We start from the raw sequence: 15,510 nt of genomic DNA, 5'->3' as shown, positions 1-15,510 counted from the left end.
ATGACAACTGCTAAGGAAAATAAAATTCCTTCCTACCAATTACAAATTAATGGCCCAGCTAAAAAACAGACCGGATTTAAATGTTAGGTAATGCAACTCACTGAATAATAACTATGATTATCCGGCCAAAGACTACTAACTACTATTCGGAGAAACTTCAGACGAATTTTAGTCACTTGTTGACATAAGTCCTTTAATTTTATTACTCATTATTATCTAAGACGTTATGAAAGTGATTTTATTGATTGATAAATAAATTAAAAATATTCATAGACTTAAACTGGTCCTTCCAGTGATGAGTTAAATAACCCAAGATGTTAATTTGAAGAATCTATTATTTTGAAGAAATAAGAAACGTATTAAGTCCTTTTCACTTGTAGTCCTTGAAGTACAATTTTAATGGATTTAAATCCAAGTTGAATTTTGATTTAAATCCATTTAAAAAAATCCATCTATTCGTCTCAGTTTTAAAGTTTCTTTGGAAAGCGTTTAGACTAATGTCAAATAAGTTCAATCACGGAATCTGTTTCTTTAGTGACCAAGGACTGACTCACCAAGATAACGAAGATCATTCATCCTTTTGGATAATGCTCTTTCAAGATAATACGAATGTAGTCAATTCGTGAATTATTCATTGACATGTAGTTGAGGAAAGTGACCAATATTTCTTCTCATGATAGTCAAAATAATTTTTATTGAGGAATAATTACTTTCTAGCTTCTATATAAAGACAACGACAACAGACAACATCTATAAAGAATTGATCTTCATACAGTTTATAGAAATCTATAGATTATGTTCACAAGAACCCTCTGATCTCTTGTACAATGGAAATAAATAAATATATTTTTGTATCCTGAAATCCCTTTCAATATATTTGTATCTTCAAATCCATTTTAATTAATTCATTTAGTATTGACCCTAAAATTGGTTTTATTAAGTAAGGAGTATAAATGCAATTATTTTTTTAGACTCCATTTGTTGTGGCTAATACCAAATTAGTTGATTTAAGTTTATTTGATCTCTTGTTTAAATATTATAATATTATTAAAAATTAGTAAGAAATAGTTATTTCCATATTACACAAGAAAGTGATGATGAAGAGTTCTTCAAATATTTGATTAGAAATGGAAAAGACCATTTTTGAACCTAGTATTGAGAGTGAGATTATCATTTATCACATATCCCAGGATATATAGTATTTTATTCATATACCTGAGTGATTATTAATAAAGTTTTAGATTGAGAACATAGGTCGAAGGAGGTCTTCTTTGGTAGAGGTAGTTTGGACCTATTGCTCATTTGTGGTCAACGGATCTGATTGGTAATCTTCTTCTTGTTTTGTACTTAAAATACCTTAGTTGATGTTCTCAGTCTGTACTTCCTCTACTAACATATCCAAGTATTGAAAAGGAGTCATAATCATGCCGTTATCATCGGTAATTATGTTACCATTCTTTAAAAAAGTATGAGCTCATAAATTAATTTTTTACCGGAAGAAATAAAGACTTTAAACATGCCCCATTTTCAATGTTGATCAAACGAAGATTTTATTAATCTGGATTTTTACTTGCTTGTAACCAAGGAACAATAGATGGGACTGCATCTCGTTTCAAATGCCGATATGCTTTTCCTCCCACGGAAGATAGATTTTGCCTTGCCACTCGGAAATCTTCTGCCGTGAAGTGTTGTTCACATATGGTGATGGCCTCCAGAGTTAATCATTAACGTCTTCTCGTCTCAGAGCAATCTGCCATTTAAGACATTTACTTTCATTTGAAGGGTATCGTAACGATCCTCCTCTCGAGTACACAAGAACAACAATAGACGATGAAATATTTATAAATCATAATAATTACTAACTTACAAGATACAAATATCGCAATATTGCAATTTATAAATATAATAAGTAATATTAATATTAGTAAAACTATTCACTATAAATCTTATTAGTTATTAAAACTAACGAATACAACGGGGGCACACAACAGTTGACGTAATCCAAGGACTCCTTGCGTAATCTTACACGACAATAGCCCAGGCGACCACCTTACAGATACTTTATATTTTTTAGCTTGCTGGTGCCCTTTTGTATCCTCACCCTCTTAAAAATGCACGCATTTTTTCTTCTCTATATTCTACCAAGGACTCCGGTAAGATTTTATATGTTTTTAATGTTTATTTTGATTAAAGTACTAATAAAATAGCACTTCTATTACAAATACATAGCCTTATTTTTATTATTTTGATGATTTTCCCTAGCAAAATACTTTTAAAACTCTTTATTTTGTAGCAAAACACTTGAAGAGAGACATTCCATTTAGAATAAATAAATTCTAAATAAACAAAGACCCATATTGGAAACGCGCGAGCACAGTGTCCTGTCCTGGTTACAGGAGTTCTTGATTCTACACAAAATTGCCAAAAAGGCGTTTTCCCCTGGATTCCTAGAGAATTTGATGAAATTTAGTTACTACAGACATTAATTCTTAAAATTTTAGAAGAAAACTGGGGTGTCATCATATTTCAAATAATTATATATTTTTTATTTTGTATTAGTCTTGTAAGGGTCTAGCTAGGTTGTAGCTCCTCACCAAACTAGAGTCTCCACTTATCGTAAGCACTAGGGATTATGAGAATTCCTACTTTAGGGATAACAGAAACCAAAACATAGATTTTAATTCCCTGAAGGTGGGTTATCACATCCAAAGAGTCATGTATATCTATCAAGAAGGTATTTCCTTATCTCTAATTCTGATTCGTCGAAAATTTTGTATATGCGCTTTTTCATCTTTTGCAGAGTTGATTGTTATATCACGCCTTTTGACTAAGATTCATGTAATGTTATTTAATAGAAGTCAACGTTTAAGACAGGGTTATCTATTTTTCTTTAGAATAAACAAGAGACATAAACTATTAATTAATACCATAGTTCATAGTATTTAAATAATAATTATGCTCTAAAAAAATTATAAAAGTTATTTTAAAACAAAAATACATAACCCTAGTAATCCACTATGTAATATATTCTATGTTTTTTGATCGAGGTTACGTGAATCCTGAACATAATTCATATACGTAGTTTTTGTTTCCTTATTTATTTCAACCATCTTATTTTTGAAAGCTCACGAAGATTACTAACGTGGGATTTTCTCTCCCCTAACAATAAATCTTTTAAATCAGGGAACTTTTTTATTTTGATAGGGCAAGTTGTTGAGGTTTTAAGATTATAATATGCAAAGTTCTTTCAAATAAATTGATTTTATAGGCATAAAAGATTTGGTAAGTGTTAACCCAGCATAAGGTTCTCAAATGTTCAGAGATGAAAATAAGGGATTCAGTTTTTATGTAGTCGAAATAAGAGATATTACTTTCATTTAGTCCACAGAGCTATTTGTATCAAAATTTGAGCGTAAAGCAAAAATTAAATTGCCTTTGCAAAAGATTTTTATTGTTGTATAAATATATATATTCTTATCATATATAAATTGTATTTTTATGCTCTTATTTAATCAAAGGTAAAGCCATAAAAACTTGAATAATAATGTTGAAAAGTTTTTTTTATTACAGTTTTGAATTTATGATATGAATAATTAATTTTTATTATTTTTTGCAAAAACAATTTTTATGACGTCAGTTTGTTGACTCTTTTAATTTATTTAACAATGATATTTTAATTAGTTTAGTAGTTTAAATTACACTATGTAGTATGGTTTTATTTCCACAAAATAATATTATCCATTTTTTATCGTCAACACTTATTTGAAATTATTGTTAGCTAAATTATCATTGTTTGTATCTATTATTATAAAATTTTACTAAAGACAATAAATAGTGATGAAAATCCTGTGTACAATGGGAATGTTAAAAAAAACCCCAAAAATCAACATGGTAACCCTGACAATTTTAAGAATGTTTTGGAAGAGATAACTAATAATGCTTTTGACGTTTCATTAGATCAGCTACAATCAACTGTGACAAGGAAGGAAGGAGAGAAGGAAATAAACAAGGGCATTTCTTAGAATTACTCCGACGTGGATCCCAATTCTACTCTGAGTCCAATAAGGAATTATAACTCTACAAAAAGCCTCAGCAGGAGCGTACACAGAATTTTTTTAATTTTTACTATAATTATTTTTCGTCAGAATGGAAATTTTTTGCCCTCAAATATAGGTAAAAAAATATTTTTTTACGCAATTCGATCCAAATTATGCAGCGGAGGAAAAAATTGAATTTTTGGGAAAAAATTCGAAAACAATCCCCCCCAAAAAAAAAAGAAATAATAATAAAGCAGACGCCCCTACTCAGAGTCTTTTATGTGCACACATGAATGTTCAATCAGGTTTTGAATATAATGGAATCTACTAAAGGAAAGGCTACTTAGGATTGAAATAATAATGACAACTGTTAAGGAAAAGAAAATTCTTTCTTTATATTACACAAAAAAAACGGGCCAGCTAAAAAATACACCCCATTTACATAAATGTTAAATGTATATGAACATATAGATGAAAAAAGTATTATTATGAAAGAGGGTTCTGCTTTTTGTAGTTGCTACCTGAATAGTTGTTTTATTTGGATGAAAGTTTAAAAAAAAGAGCGATTTTTTAGAAGACAAACTTGACAAGTCTTGGTAACGAATACATTTGCCTAATGTAATTACCGAGGAAGCAAAATTTGTTTCGCACTGCTTTTAAAAGTAAATAAGTCCTAATTTATTCACTCAGTTATTCAGATTCAGTATTCATTCATATGGGCGTGAGTAATCTGTGTATTAAGCCGTGCCCGGAACTTTTGCCTTAAATTATTTTTCCTCAGGATATTTTGCCTTAAATCACTTTTCCTTAGGACATTTTGCCTTAAAGCCATTTGCCTTTAGGATATTTTGCCTTAATTTTCTTAAACAAAATATGTAATGTTTATTAATATAAAAAACATTCAATGGTTTTTTCTGTTGAAATAATGATGGGATTATGTCCTAAAATTACAATAATACTATCAAAATCGCACTATGCAATGAATTTGAACCAGAATTTTTTTTTAATATAATAAGGAAAATAAACTAAGAGAACAACTGCTCGAATTGAAAAAGTGCTAGACTCATAGATAGATCAAGAATTTCCATTTTGTTATGATCCAGGATATGTCAGAAGAAGGATCGGTTCACTATGGTGAGGCAAGCCACTGAGAGGATTCGGAGAGGCACACAAAGGTTGGGTCATAGGAGAGCATGAAGAAATGAGATACGTAAGCGAAAAAGAACTCTAAAGCTCGGTAAATTTGGTATAATTTAGAATCAAAATGGAAAGATGAGAACGATGTTGTTAATCTTTTCAAATGAATTAAATGATGACAAAACAGTTTGCATTGCATAGTCACTTAAGGGACTCCAATAACACGAAGTTTTGTATCTAGGACTGGGAATTCATGCCACCAATGGATCTCAAGACAAATTATGAGAATTATAACAAGCTACTTATAGGCTCAATCAACCAATTTAAAGTGCATGTTTCTATTATGATACAATCACATTTGAATATCTAACCTCATTTGTAATAATTGTGATTACTGATATTTTTCAAAGAATATGAATATTACAACTCTATATAATCATTCAATCCAATTGAGAGTAATAATCCGGTATTAATTTGTAAAATTAATATTAACGTGTATTATTCCTTTGTCAGTGTTTAATTTTGTCAATTAATTAATTTATTAAATAAATATAAATACATCTAGAATCACTATAGAAACGGCTCACAAAAAATGTATTCCTCACTTTATGTAATTATCCAACTTGGTATAATTGCGGTACGTATGGTTGGAACCAACTCAAAAAGCCTCAAAGGTTTCAGGTGGCTTATTTTTCTCAATAAGGTTTTGTATTTTAGATATTGGTGTTCTTTCCTGGAGTATTTTGAAAATATGTGATACATGAAACTCTGAATTTACCCATCAATTACTGACAAATAACATTTTTTTTTGTTCTCTTGATTATGGTTGGTAGTAATCAATTATTGGGTGGCTTACAGATCTTCGTAATTTTTCAAAAGTCCTTAAAATGTTATTTTATGAATGAATTAAATATTCTCAAATTAAGAACTGCTTCCATCATCAAAATTAGTCCCCCAAATCAGTTTAAGGAGTTCTATAATTCTGTGGACGCCCCTGACCGCCTATGCCTTTGATAATGTTAAATTTGAAAATAGTGGGATTATTTCATCAATTTTTAAAAACAAGTATGTATAAAAACTAGTGGATATTATAAATATCTTTAGTATTAAATCCGTGTAGTTTTAGTAGGAAATCATAGAACAGTGCGTTTAATTCACAGTTTGCTTTGTTGAGTTTAGCATTAACTAAGGTTAATTTTTAAAAAAAGTATCAGAAGAGGATTTAAACTTCTGGATGATCCCAATTATATTTATAGAATTAAGAATAATTTGAGTGCCTCTCGGAATTCTCTCAGTGGATTGCCTCATGATGGTCAACCTCTTCTAAGTTCACAAATATGTGTGACATAAGTGCATTTAAATATTACACAGAGGTGTTCGGAGGAAGTAGGCTGACGGGGCTGTAGCCCTCCCCAAATTAAGGATTTATTGCTTTTTACAAGAAAATTTTATAACTAAAATTTTTGAAAAAGATTATTACTATTTTTATAATATGAAGAATTTCCCATGTTTTATTTTATATTGAGTAAAAAACTATATCTTCACCCCAAAACAAGAATATTGGTGGAGGACAATATTTAGTAAGTAGAGGAAGAAGATTGGAAACTGTGAATGTTTTCATAGGGAACAATCGTATTGTACAAATGAATTCAAGCCAAAAACAAATATATATACTTTTGAGCGCAATATCCAAATCTGATCCCAGTTTTTCCCTCAGTCATCTTAATTCTGAAATATCTGGGATTATAGCCATTCGGAACTATAATCGTTCCGAGTTAATTTTACCCTTAAAAGATCCCCAAATTAAAATTAGGATTAATAGTACAACTAATGTAAAAGTGTTTTTAATGATTAAAAAGTGCTTTTATTCATTCTGTATCTTGTTCTATTTTTATGCTGAAAAATGATAAAAAACTACCCTCTTCTTTAGACCCTTATAACTTATTTATAATACATAGTGATGAAGAATATCATAGCTTATGTTATATAAAAATATTCAATGTATAATTTAAAAAATATGCATTTCTTGGGATTTTTGTTGAATAAAAGTATGGATAAATGGACTCTAATTCCATTTATATACTTAAGAAATAAAGTTAATATCGTTTATTTCTTCTACTATAAGAAGTTCTGTTTTATGAATTATTCAAAAATGTATCGTTCGTACGACCACTATACAAATAAAAAGATTTTTACTTAATACTACCTCGGAGTGAATAAAAATTAATATGGATGATGTCGAGAGACAACATATTTCTTTAATTTGCCATTCGGAGTTCGGAGTCTGTTCCTCTAGCCCAGATTCGCTCTTGGAGCATTTATTCATAGAGTTGATTAAGGATATCAAAGGAATGAAATGACTTTTACGATCTGGGCAAGACAGGATCACTATGGATGAAGTTCATTATGTACTACTCTGATTTAAAAAAAATAAAAACTTTTTTTCTAATTCTGAATTCAATTCTCATTTGATTCTCAATTTTTTATTATTATGTTTCCAGACATGTCCGCAATATCTGTTGACAATATCAGCCCTTTTGCATTGCTAGTTTGTTTTTGACAGCTTAAAAGTTTAGACGTGTTTTAATGTACTCTGCGATTTTATACCATTGAAAAAAAAAAAATTGGGATAAAAATTTTATTTAGAGGAAAGTTCTAAAAAAAACTTTTAAAAGTTTTTAAAGAAATTTTCCTTAAATTGATTTTTTCCTTCCATTTTTCAATATTAAAACATTGTGGAACACACCAAAAGACGTCCAACCTTTTTATCTGCCAATCAAAAGTCAAACGTTGTGGATATGTGTACCAACATAATAAAAAATAAAGATTTGAGAATCAAACGATAATTTAATTCGGAATAAGATGATACAGTTTCTCTTTTATTAGACCTCGTATATCCATAAGTAACGAATATCATATCAAAACATAAATAATAAGTTAAAAACAACAGATCTTCTCGCGATATTATCAGAGGCACCAACTGTCGTATAATTATGAAGCTGTATTAGAAGTATCATATTATTAGATGAATAATTTGAACAAAGGAACTTATATCAAATAAATACTACTTAAGGATAACAATTCAAATACTTGTAAAACCATGGGCGGACTATAGGTCAAAAACATTTTTTGCGGAACGGACATTCCACCCAAGGATAATTTGATGAATTTATATTTTGCCGAATTGTCAATTGATCGAAAAATGAAATTTAACATATTGATATATGTGATTGCACATTTTAATTCAATTTAAAATGATGATAAATAGGTATTGTTTTTTACAACTATAACTAAGAGTACCCATTTGCATTTTTGCTATTTTCATGTTTTTCTTTATTCTACTATTCGAACATAAGTGTGTAGTTATTTGCATAATAAAAAAGAAGTATAAAAAAACCAAAAAACATAATACCGCCTTAGACAGAACATGTTTATCTAAATTGTCTCCGTTCAAATCCTGAAGTAGCTCCAACTCGTTCCTAAGTTATATTTATCTTAAGTCTCTCAAACATATTTTTTTCATCTCTGCTGTAGGGATTGTTATCAAACGATAAGTAAATCTCAAAACTCCTTTTCCCCTATCAACGTAAAGTAAAAAATGTCCTGGCTTAAATAACTAAGACAAATAATTCTTGTACAACTTAACATAAAAAACATTTAAGTAGATGTAAGATTTAGGTTAATATCTATTTCTGTATTTAATCTAATTACTGCTACAGTTCTCGCTGAAGTGGGATTTTCGGTAATTAAGTCATTTAAAAATATTATTTATCATTAAATGTCATAATTTCACAAAATCATTTTTTTTTGTACGTTGCATATATATACTTAAATATTTTTACATTTATCATAAACATAAACAAATTAGCCAAACAAACTACTTGTGGTGCTACATATTGTGCTATTATAGCCTTGGCTATTACAGAGGTGTCCCTTTTTTCCCAGATTTACTTAATATTGATGTTTGGCAGAGGGTGGAGTTTGGGTGATTGCATCGGTTAAAGCCTATCCATTTCCATCCAACAGAATTTATGCAGTCTATTGCAATGTTACATGCTTCTCTTTGGGAACTTCATCAAAGTCGTGTAGTAAAATTACTCACGATCTAATTGCCTGCAATGAAATTGTTTAATAATCAAATTACCCACAACCATTTAACTTCAAAATGTATATGAAAGTAAAATGACCATGCTATTGGAAATTTATAGATTGCCCGGGGATTTTGCACATTGACCGTAATATGTACATTGAATTGTTTATTGTATCTAAATAAGTATCAATGAAAGAGTATGAAAAGACACGAATTGTAAACGAATATTCTTGATTGACATGAATTTATATGAAAATAAAAATCCTAGTTTATACCTTTTTTGAGCTCATAATACTTTGAGTCAGCTGCTAAATGAAAAACTTATGGAAATTAATAAAAATATCTGAAAGTATAATACAATACATCTTTGTTTATTTCAAAAAGTGAGCCGTAGATAAACGTTGTTACTTTTATTGTATCACTCAACATTTACCCCAAAAATAAATCGAAAAAAGGTCCAAAATCATTTGGTAATTAGCCAAATAAGTCAACCATTCCAACTGTTATTTAATTCTTTAGTACTCCCAGAGTATTTTATTCCATACTGTCTTATAATATTGCTTAGTAATATTTTATTAAAGCTATACATTTCTATTTCTATATGATTGCCAGAATGTCTTCATAGAGATAATAGGATGGTGAATATATGTATACAAGTGTGGGTTTTATATCCGGAAAAATAAAGATAATGTTTATTACAATTTATTTCCCGAAAGAAATTCTGCAATTCACAAATCTTTTGCTCTAACACGTAAGTGAAGTAAATCACTCCAACCAACCAACCAACCTTCTTCAGCTTGAGATCAGCCTCCAACCTGGCCGCCCAGGCCTGGACGAGGAACTACTTGTCCATTCTGGGCACTGACTCGTGAATGGAAGCCCTCAAAAGAGTCAAGAGTGTTATGCGTGTTTAAAATTTTAGCATGACACCAGATCTGTTAACATCAATGAAAGCTCTCTCTCTCTATATATATGTATAGACGTATTTGCGTCATTGGGGGTTGTTTGGGCACGAAGGCAGACAATAATGACAGCACGGGATTTGTATTCAGAGGACATCTCAAGAAATTTGTATTTTTTCTCTTACAGTTTTGTCAGCTGAATCTGATGAGTATACTTTTATAAATATAGATCTCAGGGTTGCCAAGATATTGAGGTCTAAACTTGTCCCGGATTTAAAATCCCCCAACGTGTATATACGACGAGGAATCAATAAGAATCCTTTTAAAAACGGAGCAAAGTGTAGTACCTATATCTCTTTTTTCGTTTATTTATAGAAAAAGAATAAATATTAAATGAGACCAGAGAAAGCTGCCCATAAAATATATTTTGTATTTTTTTAGCGAGGTAAGGCCGTGTATAGGAACAAAAAAATATACATTAGTCGTAATAACATTCCCTCCTTATTTTCTACAAGATAGCCTTCTAAATTACGATTGAAGTGTTATGGATAAAACAAAATGTAAAGTGGATGTTATGTTATTTTTTTTTCTAGTACCTTGTATAGTTTCGAATCAATTTGTTGATGCAAAATGCATAAATTTCTACCCAATATTGGCACCTTCAATCTTTCATATTTTTTTCTCAATTTTAATTTTTAAAAATAACACTTTTTCACAATACTGTGCTAAAAATGTCATTCAATTCTCTAGACGTTCAAAAAGTTGTGTTGTTTTATTGAAATATCATATTAGATCACAGATTTTGCTGACTATGTTGGAGTTTGATCCAGTTGATCACTTCTCCCTTTGTATGTTCTTGTAATTATTATTCAATATACATATTTTAACCTCAAATACATTACATTGGTGACCCTGACATGATTTGAAAAATACCCCGAAAATAAACTTCACCACCTGTGTCTAGCAGAAATACCCAGCATTGCTTAAAGCTATTTGTTAAAATATAGCTCAAAGTTTTTCAATGCTTTTGTTCCCGACATTCATCGTGTAGTGAGTTTGAAAATATTTACTTTTATTCATATCTATGAAAAATTATGGAATAATTTAAATCTAAGTACGTATTTAAAAGTTATCATTATATTGCAGAAAACTTAAAAAATATTTAATACAAAATTCCAAAAAAATATTTATAATTGCAAACAGATGACTTATTCTTTAATAATATTTTTTAGTTCTTTTGTCTTGCGTTAAAATATACAAACCATTTTTTCTATGAACTCTTAAACATTTTACGTATACATATTTTAAAATGGTAAAACATGATATAGGTCAATGTAGGCTAACAATTTCAAATGTATGGCCTGATTTTTGTTCATCGTAACACTCAACTTCATAGAAAACTTAAAACTATCAAAATAAACCACTGTAGTGGTATTCTCGGGATAACAACATCTTGCTTCTAAAAAAATAGCATCATCTTCTCAATAATAATTTTGACCCATGCCAAAAATTTGGGAGTGTTTATATTTCTTAATAAAATTATTGGAGCTACTGGGTTTCTCAGAATTAAGTTATAATTTTATCCAAACATGATAATTTTTTAACTTCTAAGGGCCTCCACCGGAGACGGAGATTCATTACTCCTTGTGATGGCACGAAATAGAGAGAAAATATTCTCAAGGCAGTTTCTATTTCAATATTTCTTCCACCAAAACCTTTCTTTCATTTTTTTTTCCTACGTTGATCTCTGTCACAATTTATTTAAGCCGGAATGCATTTATTCCCTGGAATATTGCATGATGGGATTTCAGCCATTTTCATTTCTTACACTTATAGACCTATAGTTCCTGGAGTCTCAAATCCTGTTTGGGGAAACAAAAATGGTGGACATCTGATGGATTTATACAGGTTGCCACAGGACAAATACTACTAGTACCTCTAGAAGAAGATATAATTCTCGAAATAATATGATTTAACGCTTAAAACTTGTCAGTAACACTGAACTTGGCTCCGTTGTGACGTCATCACAAAAGTTATCAGCTAAGGTTAACCAGACTTCGTTGCAAGTTTCTTATCGTCACACCTTGTATATAGTCACTTTGATTTTTCTTTTTGCCGTCTCTTCTACGTGTGAAGTAACAGTAAAGTAACGAAGTGCAATTTTCCTTCTTTTCTTCAACGGTTGACTACAACGTGAGTTATATTAAAGTTCAGGCGGCATCCATTTGTATTGTTTGAATAAAAACCCAAATCAAAACTAATAATTATTAATTAAAATGATTGATTAACAATACAAAATGATTGTCTTGCCCCTGCTTGTGCTGTGGGTCAATCGAGGTAGAAAATCCCACTCTATTTTACAAACCACCGGCTCCCAACCAATCTAATTCGAAGAGGAAACTGGATTGATGCTATCAAAATTTTATGGGAGATCCAGGATTTTCAAGAAGCTTAAAAAAAAGTTATAGTCGTAAGTTCATTTCATTTTTAGCCCGATGATTTTACTCATAAGTCAATGTTTTCGAATCTAAGTAGTAAGAAAAAGGAAATCAAATATGGGAAAGTTAAAAAGCCTTGGTTTAAAGAAGATGCTGTTCCTTCTATTTACCTTAACTTACCAAGCTATTTATCCATTCTGTGGATTTCAAGTTCTTCAAATCAAACCCAAAACTATAAATAGGGGGAAAATGGACTCACGATGATTTAGAGAGGAATCATGAGAAAGAAAATCTGAGCTTCAATGCTTTTCTCAACGGTTCTATTGTACCTACTTATCGTCTCAAGTACTTAGTGAATAAAGTTGGAATAGTTACCGAGACTTGCCAAATTACAAATATTTTGTCTGTTTTGAAATAAAATCAAGCAGAAAAAGAATAATTTCTGATTAAAGAGGCATTGAATAACTTAGAAGAAAAAGTCAAAGTGGCCGTTCTTCCTGATGATAAAAATATGAAATTGAAATTTGCGATTGAGCAATACAGTTTGGTTCTCAAAGCCAGAAAATATTCGCCGGATTTATTAGGTCTATCCGTAGTTCTCAAGACAACTTTTTCTGTGTGCTATAGAAATCTAGTTATTGAGCTTTCAACAGTTATGAGATTTTCATCTCCAAGAACACTTGACCGATCGATGCAACCTTTAAAAGTTAGAACTGGATTTCATCCATATAAGAAGGTTTACTTGAAGTGAAGAGTTCAATACCTTAATCATCAAGAGGGTGTAATTATCTTCCTATGTGATTAAGTTTATAGTGCTCAAAGAGTCGAGTTTTCGGGAGGAAAAGTTACCGGTTTGAGCGAAAATAAAGTCACAGAGACAATTTTATGCGGTATGATCAGTTCCTTTTTGTGGTTTCTTTTATGATATTTTCTATATTCAAAAGACTCACACATTGAACACTGAAAAAAATAAAAGGAATAGTTGATACACCTATCCGTGAACTTGAAGCATTTGTATCTCATGTCGAGGTATCTGGAGTTGATAATCATACCAGAAATCTCAGTTATGTCGAATAAGAAAATTCTTCACACGGAGTTTTCTCTCATTTAATCTGTGTAGAACGAAAATTCTCCTGAATGTTTATCTAACACATCTCTTCAAATCCATCTATAATAATTGAGGGACCGCCGGAATCTTTATTTTTCTGAGGTTCTGCTCTAACGACATGGAAACACCAAAGTTATCCCATATCCGATAACTATATAAGATTGAAATTAAGAAAGGGACCAAAATTACTCGGCTACTAACGAAAAAATCTCTCACACCTACGGCATTAGATAAAAAATATATGAAACTGGTAAATGCGTTATTCCATTAAAGTATATTCGCAGGGGTATGTAGATCATGGCTACCCTAATTTTCGATTGTAACTTTTCTTCATCTTATTAGGGTAAGTTGGTTGAATGTGAAAGAGTTAAGTGCTGCCACAAGACTTTGAGATCCTACGAGATAAACAATATATGAAAAAATTATTGAAGGGTCATTTAAAAATAATATACATCTTCTTAAATGATTAAAAAGAAATAGCCATGGAAACGGAGAAAAAAAAAAGATAAATATAAACTTTCACTAACACATCAAACATTCTACTCAGTGCGCCACGCAAAAAAAATTCAACCCTTGAAATTTTATTTACTAAATTTGTGTGGATTTCATTTTTTAATAACCGTAAAATTCCAATCGGATTACGTTGAACAGAAATTTGGAGGATATCGAATGATGGCAGGGGAAAACTATTATATCTTAATAAAACAACTTCTTCAAACAGAACAAGCATGTTGCTTCAGAGCTTTTTTTAAAATATACCAAAGTTCCAGAGTTGTCCGGAATTTTTGAAGAAGTCAATAAATTGAAATGTGAGGGAGACTTAGATTTTGCTTTTCACACCTGCAACGAACTCTTCAATACAGAAATTGGGTTTACCGATCAAGACATCGCCCTCAATGTTACAATTTACTACATTATAGTAAATTGCAAAGTCGATTTCTAAAATTTTTTCTTGTTCCGGCTGCAAGAATCTATTAATTGTAGAGATACCTTTCAATATAATTAATATCCAAGCTATCACTGAAGAACAAACATAGGAAATCAGTTTAATTGAATTGATAAATAGAGGAGTTTTTTTTTGACAATTTGACAAATATTATTTTGAAGATACCAAAAAAGAACTTCGTGAATTCCAAAAATGATGAATTCGTTTAAGTCTGAAGAAGAAGAAAAAATTCAAAAACTTATTGTCAAAGAAAAGCTACAAAATTATCCTGCAAGTCTTCCGAAATTGTTTTATTTAAAAAATATTCTTTATAACCTTTTTAGTTCTAAAAATATGAATATATTTTGATTATAATTTTTTTATTCATTTTTTTCTCATTGATAATGCACAGTCATCACCTCACGTTGTAAGAAAAGGTCTCGATTGAAGGGAATATATTAAAATATTGCTCAAATTTCTTTCTCTTTTCCATATTTTATTATTCACAAATTGTTGATGTCATTTCAGCACAATCGACTGAATTAGTCTTTTTTGTTTTTGGTACTACAATTGCACAAGTAAAATATCGGTAGCGATCCCAGTATATAGCTACTTTTTGTAATTACCGGTTGTAGAAAAAGTACTGAGACCATACAAAAATACAGTTTTGAATAGGTGTTCTTGATTAAATATTAAAGTCCTGATAATTTTTGAATAGTTTGGATTCTAAGCCTTTGATTGATGTACATGTTGCAAACAAAAATTTATATATATATCGCGATAGAGGCAAGAAAATCATAATAGCAAATTTAATCCGCTCCCGGAGGACAACTATAGACATCATGAAGGCCTTAAACGTCTCCAAGGCCACAG

General features: G+C 30.3%; 1 protein-coding gene and 1 long non-coding RNA gene across 3 annotated transcripts in view; both read right to left on the bottom strand.

The window, feature by feature from the left end:
* LOC121116458 (uncharacterized) overlaps positions 1 to 15,510 on the bottom strand; it is a 423,817-nt gene that overhangs the window by 19,829 nt on the left and 388,478 nt on the right. The gene's annotated exons all lie outside the window — the stretch shown is intronic.
* On the bottom strand, positions 1,024 to 2,017 carry LOC121116308 (uncharacterized). Its single transcript, XR_005863813.2, has 2 exons — positions 1,216 to 2,017; positions 1,024 to 1,149 (listed from the first exon to the last, which is right to left on the bottom strand). It is a non-coding gene; the product is annotated as an uncharacterized lncRNA (long non-coding RNA).

The sequence above is a fragment of the Lepeophtheirus salmonis genome, chromosome 4 (genome assembly GCF_016086655.4).
Source record: "Lepeophtheirus salmonis chromosome 4, UVic_Lsal_1.4, whole genome shotgun sequence".
In the NCBI taxonomy this organism is placed as follows: Eukaryota; Metazoa; Arthropoda; class Copepoda; order Siphonostomatoida; family Caligidae; genus Lepeophtheirus; species Lepeophtheirus salmonis.
This window is presented reverse-complemented; position numbering and strand designations above follow the sequence as displayed.